Source organism: Schistocerca americana, chromosome 1 (assembly GCF_021461395.2).
Source record: "Schistocerca americana isolate TAMUIC-IGC-003095 chromosome 1, iqSchAmer2.1, whole genome shotgun sequence".
In the NCBI taxonomy this organism is placed as follows: Eukaryota; Metazoa; Arthropoda; class Insecta; order Orthoptera; family Acrididae; genus Schistocerca; species Schistocerca americana.
In genome coordinates, this window is record NC_060119.1 from 654,042,983 (window position 1) to 654,056,847 (window position 13,865).

General features: G+C 43.4%; 1 protein-coding gene across 4 annotated transcripts in view; it reads right to left on the reverse strand.

Moving 5' to 3' along the window:
• Window positions 1–13,865, reverse strand: part of LOC124608169 (long-chain fatty acid transport protein 1-like) — a 391,222-nt gene that overhangs the window by 122,037 nt on the left and 255,320 nt on the right. The window contains exon 1 of one of the 4 annotated variants that reach the window (XM_047139966.1): window positions 298–408. The exons of 2 other annotated variants lie outside the window; for them this stretch is intronic. The gene's annotated coding sequence lies outside the window, so the exon portion shown is untranslated. Of the gene's footprint in view, window positions 1–297; window positions 409–13,865 lie in introns of those variants that run through there. One more of the 4 variants, XM_047139967.1, reaches the window with a different exon arrangement.

A 13,865-nucleotide genomic window follows, 5' to 3' on the forward strand; every position in this document is an offset into this window, starting at 1 on the left:
TAGTTCATCACACTGTATGCAGTAAAATCGTGGCCTCAAGTTCACATGCTCACCAGTTTGTGAAAAAAAGACACACACACACGTGCTACACAGTTATTCGACAAACACATGCTGACAGCATCTTACTTACAAAGTGCTGAAAACAGTAAACAATTGCAAGAGTGACTAAGTAAACTTGCTGGTAAGAGTAGAGCACGGAAGCAATAAGTGGGTTACACTAAAATTGATACAGACGCAGTCAGGTCGACAAACGAGTGAGTATTCGGCGCTGAGAGGTTAAAGGTTGACGTTGCCTACCTGCCTGCCTGAGTGCGGCTCGGCTTCCGCACAACGCTTGCTTCGGGTCGCTCCTCGGTGCACTTCGTGAACAAACTGCCGCAGCCGCTCGTCGCCGAGGTGACGCCGCAGCACGCGAACCCTCTGGCGGTAGCCGCAGGAACTAATCCACGCTCCCAGAATTACTCCGTTCCCCACTTCAGCGGAGAAAGTGCGGGAACGGACCGGTATCTCCAGCCTGAGTTTTTAAAGAATGTTTACCGCTTCCCGCGCGCATAAATTTTCTCTTGACATTTCTCTTCCATTTCCAGTTATCCTATGGTGTTTTCTATTTTTAGGTAGAGGTATTGCTGCAACTCTGGGATAAGTGGCTAGTATCCGGCCACGACACAATTATCCGTATGATAAAGAAGTAGGTAGATGTGATATAAATGTACAAATGCCGGCCGGTGTGGCCGAGCGGTTCTGGGCACTTCAGTCTGGAACCGCGCGACCGCTACGGTCGCAGGTTCGAAACCTGCCTCGGGCATGGATGTGTGTGATGTCTTTAGGTTAGTTAGGTTTAAGTAGTTCTAAGTTCTAGGAGACTGATGGCCTCAGATGTTAAGTCCCATAGTGCTCAGAGCCCGAAAATGTACAAATGAATAAATGATTGCAATTTCAGAAAAAATCGATGAATTACTCAAGAAAGAGCTTCCCAAATTGGGCTAGTCAGTAACGCGTTCTTCCACCTCTAGCTCTTATGCAAGTAGCTATTCAGCTTGGCATTGATTGACAGAGTTGCTGGATGTCCTCTTGAGGGATATCGTACTGTTCAAGTGGCTTGTTAGTTCGTCAGAATCCCGAGCTGGTTCGAGGGCCCTACCCATAATGCTCCAAACATTCTCAATTGGCGAAAGATCCGGCGAACTTGCTGGCAAAGGTAGGATTTGGCAAGCACGAAGAGAAGCGATATAATCTTTCACAGGTGGGCACTATCTTGCTGGAATATAAGCCCAAGATGGCTTGCCGTGAAGGGCATCTAAACGGGGCGTAGAATATCGCCGTGCTGTAAGGGCGCCGCAGACGACAACGAAAGCGGCCCTGCTATCTGAATTGGCTGCCTAGACCATCGCTCCTGTTTGTCGGGCAGTGTGGCGGCGACATTCCGGCTGGTATCACACCGCTGTCCGGGGCGCCTCCTTACAAATTCTCGTTGGTCTTCGGAACTTAATTTGAAGCGGGGCTCTTCACTGAAGACAATTCTACTCAATGTGATTCCAGGCCGGATGTAACAGACACCGTGGCAAACGGGCTTGGTGTACAGAGGTCAATGGTAGTCGGCGCAAGTGGCGCCGTGAGCTCAGTTTCCTGTCTGTGAGCCGCTCATTAATGCTCCTTATGGTCAACGAAGTACGTGTTGCACGTCGGATCGACGATAATGATGATGGTTCAAAATGGTTCAAATGGCTGTGAGCACTATGGGACTCAACATCGGTGGTCATCAGTCCCCTAGAACTTAGAACTACTTAAACCTAACTAACCTAAGGACATCACACACATCCATGCCCGAGGCAGCATTCGAACCTGCGACCGTAGCGGTCACGCGGTTCCAGACTGAAGCGCCTAGAACCGCACGGCCACACCGGCCGGCGATAATGATGAATCCCGTGCTCTGAGTGCCTCTCTAACGATTACTCGGTCCTCACGTTCTGTCGTCTGTCTAGGTCGAGTGCTTCCTTGTTGACTGAGTTTGGCCACCATTCTCCCATGCCTTCCAACATCGTCGAATGGTGGCATCGCTCCTATTCAGATGTCCAGCGATTCGCCGATTATTCCAGCCGGCCTATTTGAGTTCAACTACACGTCCTGTCCCAGATGCTGATATCTGCGTGTTTGTTTACACGTCTCTCTGCGCGGCACAGTTACTCTCCAGCTGAATACAGTAATGAAATTCGCGAAGACTTTATGGCCTGATATTGACACCCTGCTTACTATCCTTGCCAGTTACGAGGTGAAACTGCACCGCAGCGCCACGTATTCATGCATGAGTAGCCAAAGTTTACAGTTTTGCATTTTCTATCGTTACCAATATTAATATCAATTTGTGACAGATTTACATAACTCCTTTTTCGTGGTGCGTCTTTTTTTTTTTTTTTTTTTTTTTGGTAGATTTAAAATAAGACGATCATTCTTTCTTCTACAAAAAGGTAAGTCGGAAGTCAGTTCGCCGATGAATTTCTTCTAATTGATGTCCGGGAGCTTCAGAAAAGATTTCGTTGTTCCGTGATAAATGCCAAACACTCCCATCTGCCTGATTTCTGCTATGGTCTAAATTTTTCTCTACGTGAAAGTACCGCCGTTACTTTTCATCACAGCCATGAGCTATAAACTTTGGGCCTAAAAATATTTGTAAATCACGATCCTGCAGGGTGTCCATTTTATTTAACTATTTATCTACATATCTGAATGCAAATAAATTCTGTTTTTTTTTTTTTTTTTTACCACTCACTTATGGTAATCACTAGTACAGATCTGCTTTCATTGAACGGCAAATAATAACTGAAATCAGACAAGAGCACCCTTCAATGACCCTTATGATAATGGCAATACGTTCCTTTTTCCTTGTCTCTGCTCTTCATTATAACACTGCGCCAGAGAAATCGTCTGGTTCGAGAGCTATCTCCGTATGAACATTGATGCTTTAACTAGTACGTCCCATATCCAGAACACTAAATGATTAATGATTACATACGGTATACCGGTCTTCCGCGCACTCTGACACGTAGCACATAACGAAGTTGGAGTGTGGCGAATTGATCTAGAATCTGTCTTCACATTTTCTTAGTTTACTTATCGACCCTGATCTAAACAAATTCTCGGAACGGGTATCTGCCAAAATTCCTATTCCTCCTGGTATTTAGAAGGGCACTCCCTATTTTCGATGACAAGGAAACGCATTCTCCTGTCTATGACAGCCGAGAATCCAACATGCTATTACTTTTTTAGGGAACATTGTGACGTAGTGTATGTGTCATATTACGGGAAAACTACTGCTGCGTTTTAGCTGCAAGAACAAGCACTTTTTCTGTCTATTCAAATGCGCGTAAGACATTCTGCCTTGAGGAAAACTGCGACCACTGCGCATAAAGAGCCAAACAATCGTCAACCCGAGATAGATTTCACCACTACAGCGCTTTGAAATGCATGGTAACGTTCCGTATGTTAAGGCGCTGTCTTTTCCTCTGGCATAAAAGTCGGCTCAGCCAATCAGTTACAGAACGATCTGCAGTTTAATGTCGAATCCGAACCCTGTCGTAATTGTATTTTCTTCGCTATTATGAGATAATAGCAGAAATGGGCACTCACATTACCGGATTCGTAATCTGATAACGTGAACTGCTATCAAGGTTTGAGTTCAGCAGCCGTACTGAAGCAACGGAATGAATTTAGAAAAATTTTGTAGCAGTTTTTGAATCTTGCAGGTATGCACGACTGAGTTGTCGAAAAATGATACAGGTTAGGTGGGTAGGTCGAGTAACTAAGAGGTGCCGCATCGGATGGGGTGGGAGGAGGGAGAACTGTGTTGTAAAACTAGGTTAAAAGAAGAGAGAGTTTGATAGAACACTTCCTGAGTCAACAAGAAACTGTTAATTTGGCCAAGGCTTGCCTACAGTACACAGTTTCAAGTGGACTTAGTTTGAAGTAGTTACTCAGAAATGAAGAGGCTTGCAGAAGACAGACTAGAGTGCTGCATCAGACCACAGCAACTAGGTGAATTTCGTTTCTTCATTAGTACAGTGTTCGCTCAGTTCTTTTATTTATTTTGCTGATAAGCTAAGCGAATATCATGAAATAAAAAAAAAATGGCTCTGAGCACTATGGGACTCAACATCTGTGGTCATCAGTCCCCTAGAACTTAGAACTACTTAAGCCTAACTAACCTAAGGACATCACATACATCCATGCCCGAGGCAGGATTCGAACCTGCGACCGTAGCGGTCACACGGTTCCAGACTGACGCGCCTAGAACCGCACGGCCACACCGGCCGGCATCATGAAATCAGTCCGGGTTTATTAGCAGTAGTAATATTATTGCTGAATCATTCATGAGTGGAAATCCGTTTGCGTAGCACACTCTAAGACAACCAAAAACGACGCGCCACGGATAAGTTGTGCAAACTCAACACAAACTGATATTCGTATAGGTATCGACGGAAAACACAAAATCGTAAAGTTTGGCCGCCGCTGGATGAATGTGTGAGGCCGCAGTGCAATTTCACCGCACAGCTGGCGAGGATAGTAAACAGGAGACATGTCGATACCAGGTCACAGAGTCATTGTGAATGTCATTCCGAGTACTCAGCTGGACAATAACTGCGCCTCGCAGACAAGCGCGTGAACAATACACGCGGATGTCAGCATTTGAGAGAGGACATGTAGTTTGGCTCAAACAAGCCGGTTGGAGTAGTTGGCAAACCGCTCTACATTTGAACAGGAGCGATGACAACATTATACTATGTTGGCAGGATTGGGTGAACCATGGCCAAACACAGCGTTCACAAGAAAGGGCTCGACCTAGAGAGCCGACAGAATGAGAGGACCGAGCGATGGTCAGCGGAGAGGCCCTCACAGTCCCGTATTCATCATCATCATCATCATCAATCCGACGTGCATCTGGTGCTTCAGTGACGGCAAGGACCGTTAATAGCCGACTCACATAAAGGGCGCTAAGCTCATGGTGGTCATGACTTCTGCACAGCAACAAGCCCATTTGCAGTGTTGTCGGACACATTCGGCCTGGAATCACATTAACGGGAATAGAATTGTCTTCAGTGACGAATCCGCCCTCGAAATGAGCCCCGATGAGCAGCCGGGACGTATCTGGAGATGCCCCAGAAAGCGGTGGTTACCAGCCTGACTGTCGGCTACCACACTACCCGACAAACAGGTGTGATGGTCTTGGCGGCCACTTCATTTGATAGCAGAACCGCTTTGGTTTCATCTGTGGCGCTTTACTGTACAACGGTACGTCGACGATATTCTACGACCCGTCTTGTTGCCCTGCACGGCAATCCATCCTGGGCTTACATTCCAGCAAAATAGTGCCCGACCACACACGAGTTTCCACAGCTTGTCCTCGTGCTTACCGAACCTTACCTTGGCCAGAAAGGACGTCAGATCTCTCCCAGTTAGGCAAGGCCCTCCAACCGCCTTAGGATTTTGACAATCAAAAGCGCTAATTGGACAGAATTTGGCACGAAATCCCTCAGTAGTGCATCCAATAATTCTGTCAATCAGTGTCAAGCCGAATAACTACTGCCACAAGGGGCAGAGGTGGACGAAGGCGTTATTGACTTGCTGAGTTTTTGAGGCTCTTTCTCATTTAATAAATCATCTAATTTTTTCTGAAATTGTAATCATTTGTTTATCTGTTCACGTACATTACATCTGCCGATTTCCGTCCCATTCGGACGATGCATTTGTGATGCGTCCTTTTTTGTCATAGAGTGCATTTTTTGCTAGGCCTTACAGCTATCGTTATTTGTCGGGAATCTGCTAGTAAATTACCTCGCAGCAACTCCTTCTTGTCCCTGATCTTACTTCCCATTCCTCTCCCTCCTTCTCTGTATGTAATGACGATATGTTGTTTTTTATTTATTTATTTTTGGTTTCATTACCATACAGCTAACTTTAAGTTACACACATTATCAACAACAGTCAGTTTTGTTTAGTATGTTGTTCAGCATTTAAATCCATTTATAACAGAAGAGATACAATTTTTATAAAATTCGTATGTATACTCTACGATTATCTATGTAAAAAAATTAAATTCAGTTACAACAAAAGGAATATTATTTTCAACTAAAAAGCTTTTATATACACACCACAACTAACACGTCCGACCGCGCGGAGTGGCCGCGTGGTTAGAGGCGCCATGTAACGGAGTGCGCGGGCCCTCCCGCCGGAGGTTCGAGTCCTCCCTCGGGGATGGGTGTGTGTGTGTGTGTGTTCTTAACATAAGTTAGTTTAAGTAGTGTGCAAGTCTAGGGACCGATGACCTCAGCAGTTTCGTACCTTTGGAATTCGCAAACATTTCAACGTCCGATTTCTCTTCTCGTATGCTGGATCCTCGAGGCAGTGCGGATCTTCGTCTCGGCTCTGTTCCCTCGGAGAGGCCGCTCTCGCAAATGGCCTCGCGTTGCCGGTGCCAGCCTCCTCCTGCTTTTAACTGAACGACGATAAAAAAAAATCTGCTAGGCTTCTGCAATTTCGTATATATTTTCTTCTTTCCTCCGTATTTTGATATTTCTCCACACTTCGCTTGACATCCGTTTTTTTTCTTTTCTGTTTTTTCCTTTTTTAAAGGGGAATATAACGAAACTATAGAGCTAGATATTTGTCTTCAGTTGAGAATATCAATAATGTAATATGGGAAAATCTCTTTGCAATAATACCGGCTTGGTAGGTGCTTCACTTCAGGCGCCAATATAGGGCGAGTGGCAACTGCATGGACATTGTAGGGTTCTGAAATGACAACATTTCCGCCATTGATCGTAATAATTGTTTATCTTTCACTGTTGGCCAGTTTCGGTTATTATGCCATAGTCACACGATAGTTGACGTGTATGAGAACAAGCGACAATGCTGTCCAGCCACCAACATATGATGGACAAACATAATACTTACGACAAATAGTAATGTGACAGGGATGCGGGCGGAGGTGATTGGTTTACGGCGTACTAAACACGATCCGATGAAATTACTTGCGAATTTTGCAGGGGATCACGAACAGCGTGGCTACCCTTCAGTCTCCCCTCATCGGTAAAACTACTTAAACTACGGTGTAGGAATTCCTACTGGAGGCGTACGTTCGTCCTATCCTACCCTTTCGGAGTGAATACTCTGGAGGGGACAGTATCAGACGAATATCTGCTGATGCTGTGGCATGTTATATGAATGTTTTAATTAATATGGAATGGATCATTTTAAGGTGAGTGTACCTCGAATCAGAATGACTACATCAGTATGCTAAAGAACCAGGTCGTCCATATTATGAGGACTGGAACATTATCCCAGACTACACACGAAGGTCGGAAGACCCAGTGCAGTGGAGCATCTCGTTGGACGCTTCATGCAGACTCTTAATACGCCAAGGAAAGCCATATACGGTGTGGCTCATTATCTGAACATGGACAGTCACATGTATTGCCAGTGGAAAAGCCCTACTTGAACGTGTGGTATTTTCACATACCTCCTCCAGTCCGGAACCTATTAAGCTGTATCCACACCTCCCAAGGACGACGAAAACCTGGAACTTTGTCGGATTGTCAGTAAGTTTGTGGTCCTGCGTTTCCGTGGCTTTCAGCTTGCGTTTCCATTCAATATTCCGGCTAAACCAAGTGGAGAGAATTTGGGCTTGTTCTATATATGCTGGTCCTCTGTATTTGAAGCATTTCCTAGGTAACGAGCTTAAATTTTCGTGAAGAGGGATTGATTCATCTGCAGAAAATGGCCAGCAAAGGTTATAGACAGCCACCTTTAGGCGAAAGCGAGCTGGACGGATGTTCGATAGTATCGGCAGACGGCACGTACATGTAGATCTGACTGTACCACGAATGGTTCTCTAGGTGCCTTGAAATGAACCTCAACTTTCTTCACATGAGTGCTGCGGTACCAGACTGGCGCGCAATATTCTTCAGGGAGCGTCCGCGGAGAACTGATGTATTTGCTCACCGTGCACTACCTGGCAGCTGCCTCACCGGGTTCACTCGTGTTTGAACCTGCATGGTACCCCAAGGACCTGTGTTTAAACCAAACGGGAAACATACAACTTACATTGGAAGGAGCACATAGAAAATGTTGTGAGGAAGGCTAACCAAACACGGCGTTTTATTGGCAGGACACTCAGAAAATGTAACAGATCTACTAAAGAGACTGCCTACTATGCATGCCCATCGTCTTTTAGCATACAGTTGCGCGGGATGGCATCTTTATCAGATAGGACTGACGAAGTACACGGAAAAAGTTCAAAGAAGGGCAGCACGTTTTGTATTATTGCGAAATTCTATTCTCCCCAATTCTATTCAATACATCCTCATTAGCTACGTGATCTACCCCTACAGCATTCTTCTGTCGCATCACATTTCGATAGCTTCTATTCTTTTCTTGTCCAAACTATTTATCGTCCACGTTTCACTTCCATACAAGGCTACATTCCATACAAATACTTGCAGAAACGACTTCCTGACACCTAAATCTATACTCGATGTTAACAAATTTCTCTTCTTCAGAAACGCTTTCCTTGCCATTGCCAGTCTACATTTTATATCCTCTCTACTTCGACCATCATCAGTTATTTTGCTCCCCAAGTAGCAAGACTCCTTTACTACTTTAAGTGTCATTACGTAATCTAATTCCCTCAGCGTCACTCGACTTAATTTGACTACATTCCATTATCCTCGTTTTGCTTTTGTTGGTGTTCATCTTACATCCTCCTTTCAAGACAGTGTCCATTCCGTGCATCTGCTCTTCCAAGTTCTTTGCTGTCTCTGACAGAATTACAGTGTCATCTGCGAACCTCAAAGTTTTTAGAAAAACATACATAATGTCTGCGGGGATACCGCAATCACTTTTTATACACTGTTACTTATAATCCGTTTCGACAACGAATATGTTTATTCATATGACCGGTCTCGCTCCTCTAGAACCATCTTCAGATAGTGAAGGCAGCAGAGGACCATGTAGGTAAAAAGACGAGGGCTAGTAGAAATCCTTGGGTAACTGAAGAAGTATTGAATTTAACTGATGAAAGGAGAAATATAAAAATGCAGTAAATGAAGCAGGCAAAAAGGAATACAAACGTCTCAAAAATGAGATCGACAGGAAGTGCAAAATGGGTAAGCAGGGATGGCTAGAGGACAAATGTAAGGATGTAGAGGCTTATCTCACTAGAGGTAAGATTGATACTGTCTAGAGGAAAATTAAAGAGACCTTTGGAGAAAAGAGAACCACTTGCATGAATATCAAGAGCTCAGATGGAAACTCAGCTATAAGCAAAGAAGGGAAAGCAGAAAAGTGGAAGGAGTATATAGAGGGTCTATACAAGGGCTATGTACTTGAGGACAATCTTATGGAAATGGATGAGGATGTAGATGAAGACGAAATGGAAGATATGATACTGCGTGAAGAGTTTGACAGAGCACTGAAAGACCTGAGTCGGAACAAGGCCCCGGGAGTAGACAACATTCCATTAGAACTACTGACAGCCTTGGGGGAGCCAGCCCTGAAAAAACTCTACCATCTGGTGAGCAAGATGTATGAGACAGGCGAAATACCCTCAGACTTCAAGAAGAATATAATAATTCCAATCCCAAAGGAGGCAGATGTTGGCAGATATGAAAATTACCGAACTATCAGTGTAATAAGTCACGGTTGCAAAATACCAACACGAATTCTTTACAGACTATTGGAAAAACTGGTAGAAGCCGACCTCGGGGAAGATCAGTTTGGATTCCGTAGAAATATTGGAACACGCGAGGCAATACTGACCCTACGACTTATCTTAGGAGATAGATTAAGGAAAGGCAAACCTACGTTTCTAGCGTTTGTAGACTTAGAGAAAGCTTTTGACAATGTTGACAGGAATACTCTCTTTCAAATTCTGAAGGTGGCAGGGGCAAAATACAGGGAGCGAAAGGCTATTTACAATTTGTACAGAAACCAAATGGCAGTTATGAGAGTCGAGGGGCATGAAAGGGAAGCAGTGGTTGGGAAGGGAGTGAGACAGGGTTGTAGCCTATCCCCGATGTTATTCAATCTGTATATTGAGCAAGCAGTAAAGGAAACAAAAGGAAAATTCGGAGTAGGTATTAAAATCCATGGAGAAGAAATAAAGACTTTGAGAACTGTTACTTATATTCCGTATTGATTGCAAAAATGTTTATTTACATGACCGGTTTCGGTTCCTCTAGAACCATCTTCAGATCTGCAATGTTGGGTTACAGGAGTAACCCTTCCGTCCTGCGTCACAACATGTGAAGGTTGCTGAGTGGACGGGTTACTCCTGTAAATTGCAGATCTGAAGATGGTTCTAGAGGAACCGAAACCGGTCATGTGAATAAACATTTTTGCAATCAAGACGGATTATAAGTAACAGTTTATAAAAAGTGATTGCGGTATCCTTGCAGACATTATGTCTGTTTTTCCAAAAACTTTGAGGTTCGCCGATGACATTGTAATTGTCAGAGACAGTAAATTGACTTGGAAGAGCAGATGCACGGAATGGACAGTGTCTTGAAAAGATGATATAAGATGAACATCAGCAAAAGCAAAACGAGGATAATGGAATGTAGTCAAATTAAGTTGGGTGACGCTGAGGGAATTAGATTACGAAATAAGACACTTAAAGTAGCAAATGAGTTTTGCTATTTGGCGAGCAAAATAACTGATGATGGTCGAAGTAGAGAGGATACAAAATGTAGACTGACAATGGCAAGAAAAGCTTTCTGAAGAAGAGAAATTTGTTAACATCGAGTATAGATTTAAGTGTCAGGAAGTCGTTTCTGAAAGTATTTGTATGGAATCCATGGAAGTGAAACGTGGGCGATAAATAGTTTGGACAAGAAGAGAATAGAAGCTTTCGAAATGTGGTGCTACAGAAGAATGCTGAAGATTAGATAGGTAGATCACATAACTAATGAGGAGGTATTGAATAGAATTGGGGAGAAGAGGAGTTTGTGGCACTACTTGACTAGAAGAAGGGATCGGTTGGTAGGACATGTTCTGAGGCACCAAGGGATCACCAATTTAGTATTGGAGGGCATCGTGGAGGGTAAAAATCGTAGAGGGAGACCATGAGGTGGATACACTAAGCAGATTCAGTAGGTTGCAGTAGGTACTGGGAGTTGAAGAAGCTTCCACAGGATAGAGTAGCATGGAGAGCAGCATCAAACCAGTCTCCGGACTGAAGATCACAACAACAACCGCTTACTGGGGTGTAGCAGATTAATAATATAGCAGATAGACTACTAAATACAGTACCGACAAGATTTTTTCGATTGCCATGCTTTTAAATTTCAATCGAATATTTGTTCGTAGGTATACAATATTTGTACCGTGGAACATGTTTTCAGATTTGGATAAAAACTGTAATTTTCCACAGTAATCTCCGTAATTCCAGAAAAAGTCTGTAGCTCATAAAAAGTGAATGGAACATTGTGAACTGGAATAACAAAGTGTATAAAACTTGTTTTAGAACTAGGTGAGAATGTTTGAAAAGTGTACCAATGTACAGCACACTACCATGCACGTTTCTGCTTTGGAGCCAGCATCTATTTTGAGATCTATTAATATGCTTCTTCGAAGAAATCGATATATTGTTCATGGTTTTTTAATAAATTCGAAAAAAATTTAACGTCTACAGAAACAAAATAGTGATTACTTCAAATAATATTTACTCTTGGAACTGAAGAAAAACCAATGTAAATGACAATGGCATCAACTTACTAATGCACGTGAACTGGAACGTGATAAATCAATCTGGACGCAGAAGAACGAAAATGTTAGCAAAGCAAATAAAGACAGTCACTGCCTCTCTTAATTCTAACACCATATCAAATTTTTCTTGCACACAGTACGCTTCTTATAATTTACGTAATTCTTGAAGAGAAAACCAAAGAGTCTAAAATGATATGACAGAATAGAATAAACAATTCATATATATTGTGACTGTGTGGTACTCAGTTAGAAGCTCATAGTAATTTACGAATACTGGGTCGTGCTGGCACTTAGACGAAAACGCTTGTGCAGGGCACTAAGCCCGCGTCCGTGAAATCACTCCGCGTGCGCATCCTTGTAGCTACTGCAAACCGCAAACCCGAAATCGGAAGAGATAATCACCTAGCGTGTCCTTACTGTACATCTCGCGAAGTAATTAAATAAGACAATGGGCGCAGAATGTTAATTATGCGAAGAGCTACTTAAGACAGTGATGAAAATTCTTTCCTTTGCGAAGAATTACCTTCTCATAAAAGTTTTCCTGAGTGTTATGGTCTGGTGCTTTCTTCCCAAACGATCACTCACATATTCTAGGGAAGATCGTTGCTAGAGACAACCGCTTCCGAAACACCAAGCGATCTTCGATTGTTTCAGGAACTGAATTATAATTCATGGTGAAAGAATATCGACGATAAGTTTCGCTGATGACATTGCTATCCTGAGTGAAAGTGAAGAAGAATTACATGATGTGCTAAACGGAACGAACAATCTAATAAGTACAGAATATGGATTGAGAGTAAATTGAAGGAAGACGAAAGTATGAGAAGTAGCGGAAATAAAAACAGCGAGAAACTTATCAGGATTGATGGTCAAGAAGTAGATGAAGTTAAGGAATTCTGCTACCTAGGGAGTAAAATAACCAATGGCGGACGGAGCAAGAAGGACATCAAAGGAAGACTAGCACTAGCAAAAAGGACATTCCTGGCCAAGAGAAGTTTACTAGTATCAAACATAGGCCTTAACTTGAGGAAGAAATTTCTGAGAATGTACGTTTGGAGCACAGCATTGTATAGTAGTGAAACATGGACTGTGGGGAAAATCAGAACAGAAGAGAATCGAAGCATTTGATATGTGGTGCTATAACAGATGTTGAAAATTCGGTGGACTGATAAGATAACAAATGAGGAGGTTCTGCGTAGAATCAGAGAGGAAATGAATATATGGAAAACACCGACAAGGAGAAGGGACAGGATGATAGGCCATTTATTTAGATATCAGGGAATGACTTCCATCGTACTAGAGGGAGCTGTAGAGGGCAAGAACTGTAGAGGAAGACAGAGATTGGAAAACATCCAGCAAATAATTGAGGACGAAGGTTGCAAGTGCTACTCTGAGACGAAGAGGTTAGCACAGGAGAGGAATTCGTGGCGGGCCGCATCAAACCAGTCAGAAGACTGATGACTCAAAAAAAAAAAAAATTACGATTCTTGTTAAAAGATTAGACAGACATATTCTAGAACTTGTTAAAGGTTAAAACCACGATTCCGCTGTGACTGTAAGCCTTTATCGAAAATTAAAATTTTTGGATGCCTTACGTCCTGGTAGTTTTGACCTTAAGAGACTATTTTCAAGTGGCGTGATACAGAGGTTGGACGAAAATATGGAAACACAGCGAGAACTGCATGCTTCAACTTAAATGTAGATGCTAGCCAAGCTTGCAGGTTGTGTTTGACCACGAATGGCACCTGTACAGTGCCGTCAATTTGTTGCAGGTGTTAGTCGGGGTCAGAAAAGTGTTCTTTGAGCTGCGTGTGCATTGTGTCGGAACTAAGTTGATCTGAAGGTGTGGTTCAAATGGCTCTGAGCACTATGGGACTTAACTTCTTTGGTCATCAGTCCCCTAGAACTTAGAACTACTTAAACCTAACTAACCTAAGGACATCACACACACTCATGCCCGAGGCAGGATTCGAACCTGCGACCGTTGCGGTCGCGCGATTCCAGACTGAAGCGCCCAGAACCGCTCGGCCACTCCGGCCGGCCCCACTAAATCTGAAGGGGGTGCAATGGGTAGTTTCCCTTGTAAGACACGACGCGGACCGATGTGTGTA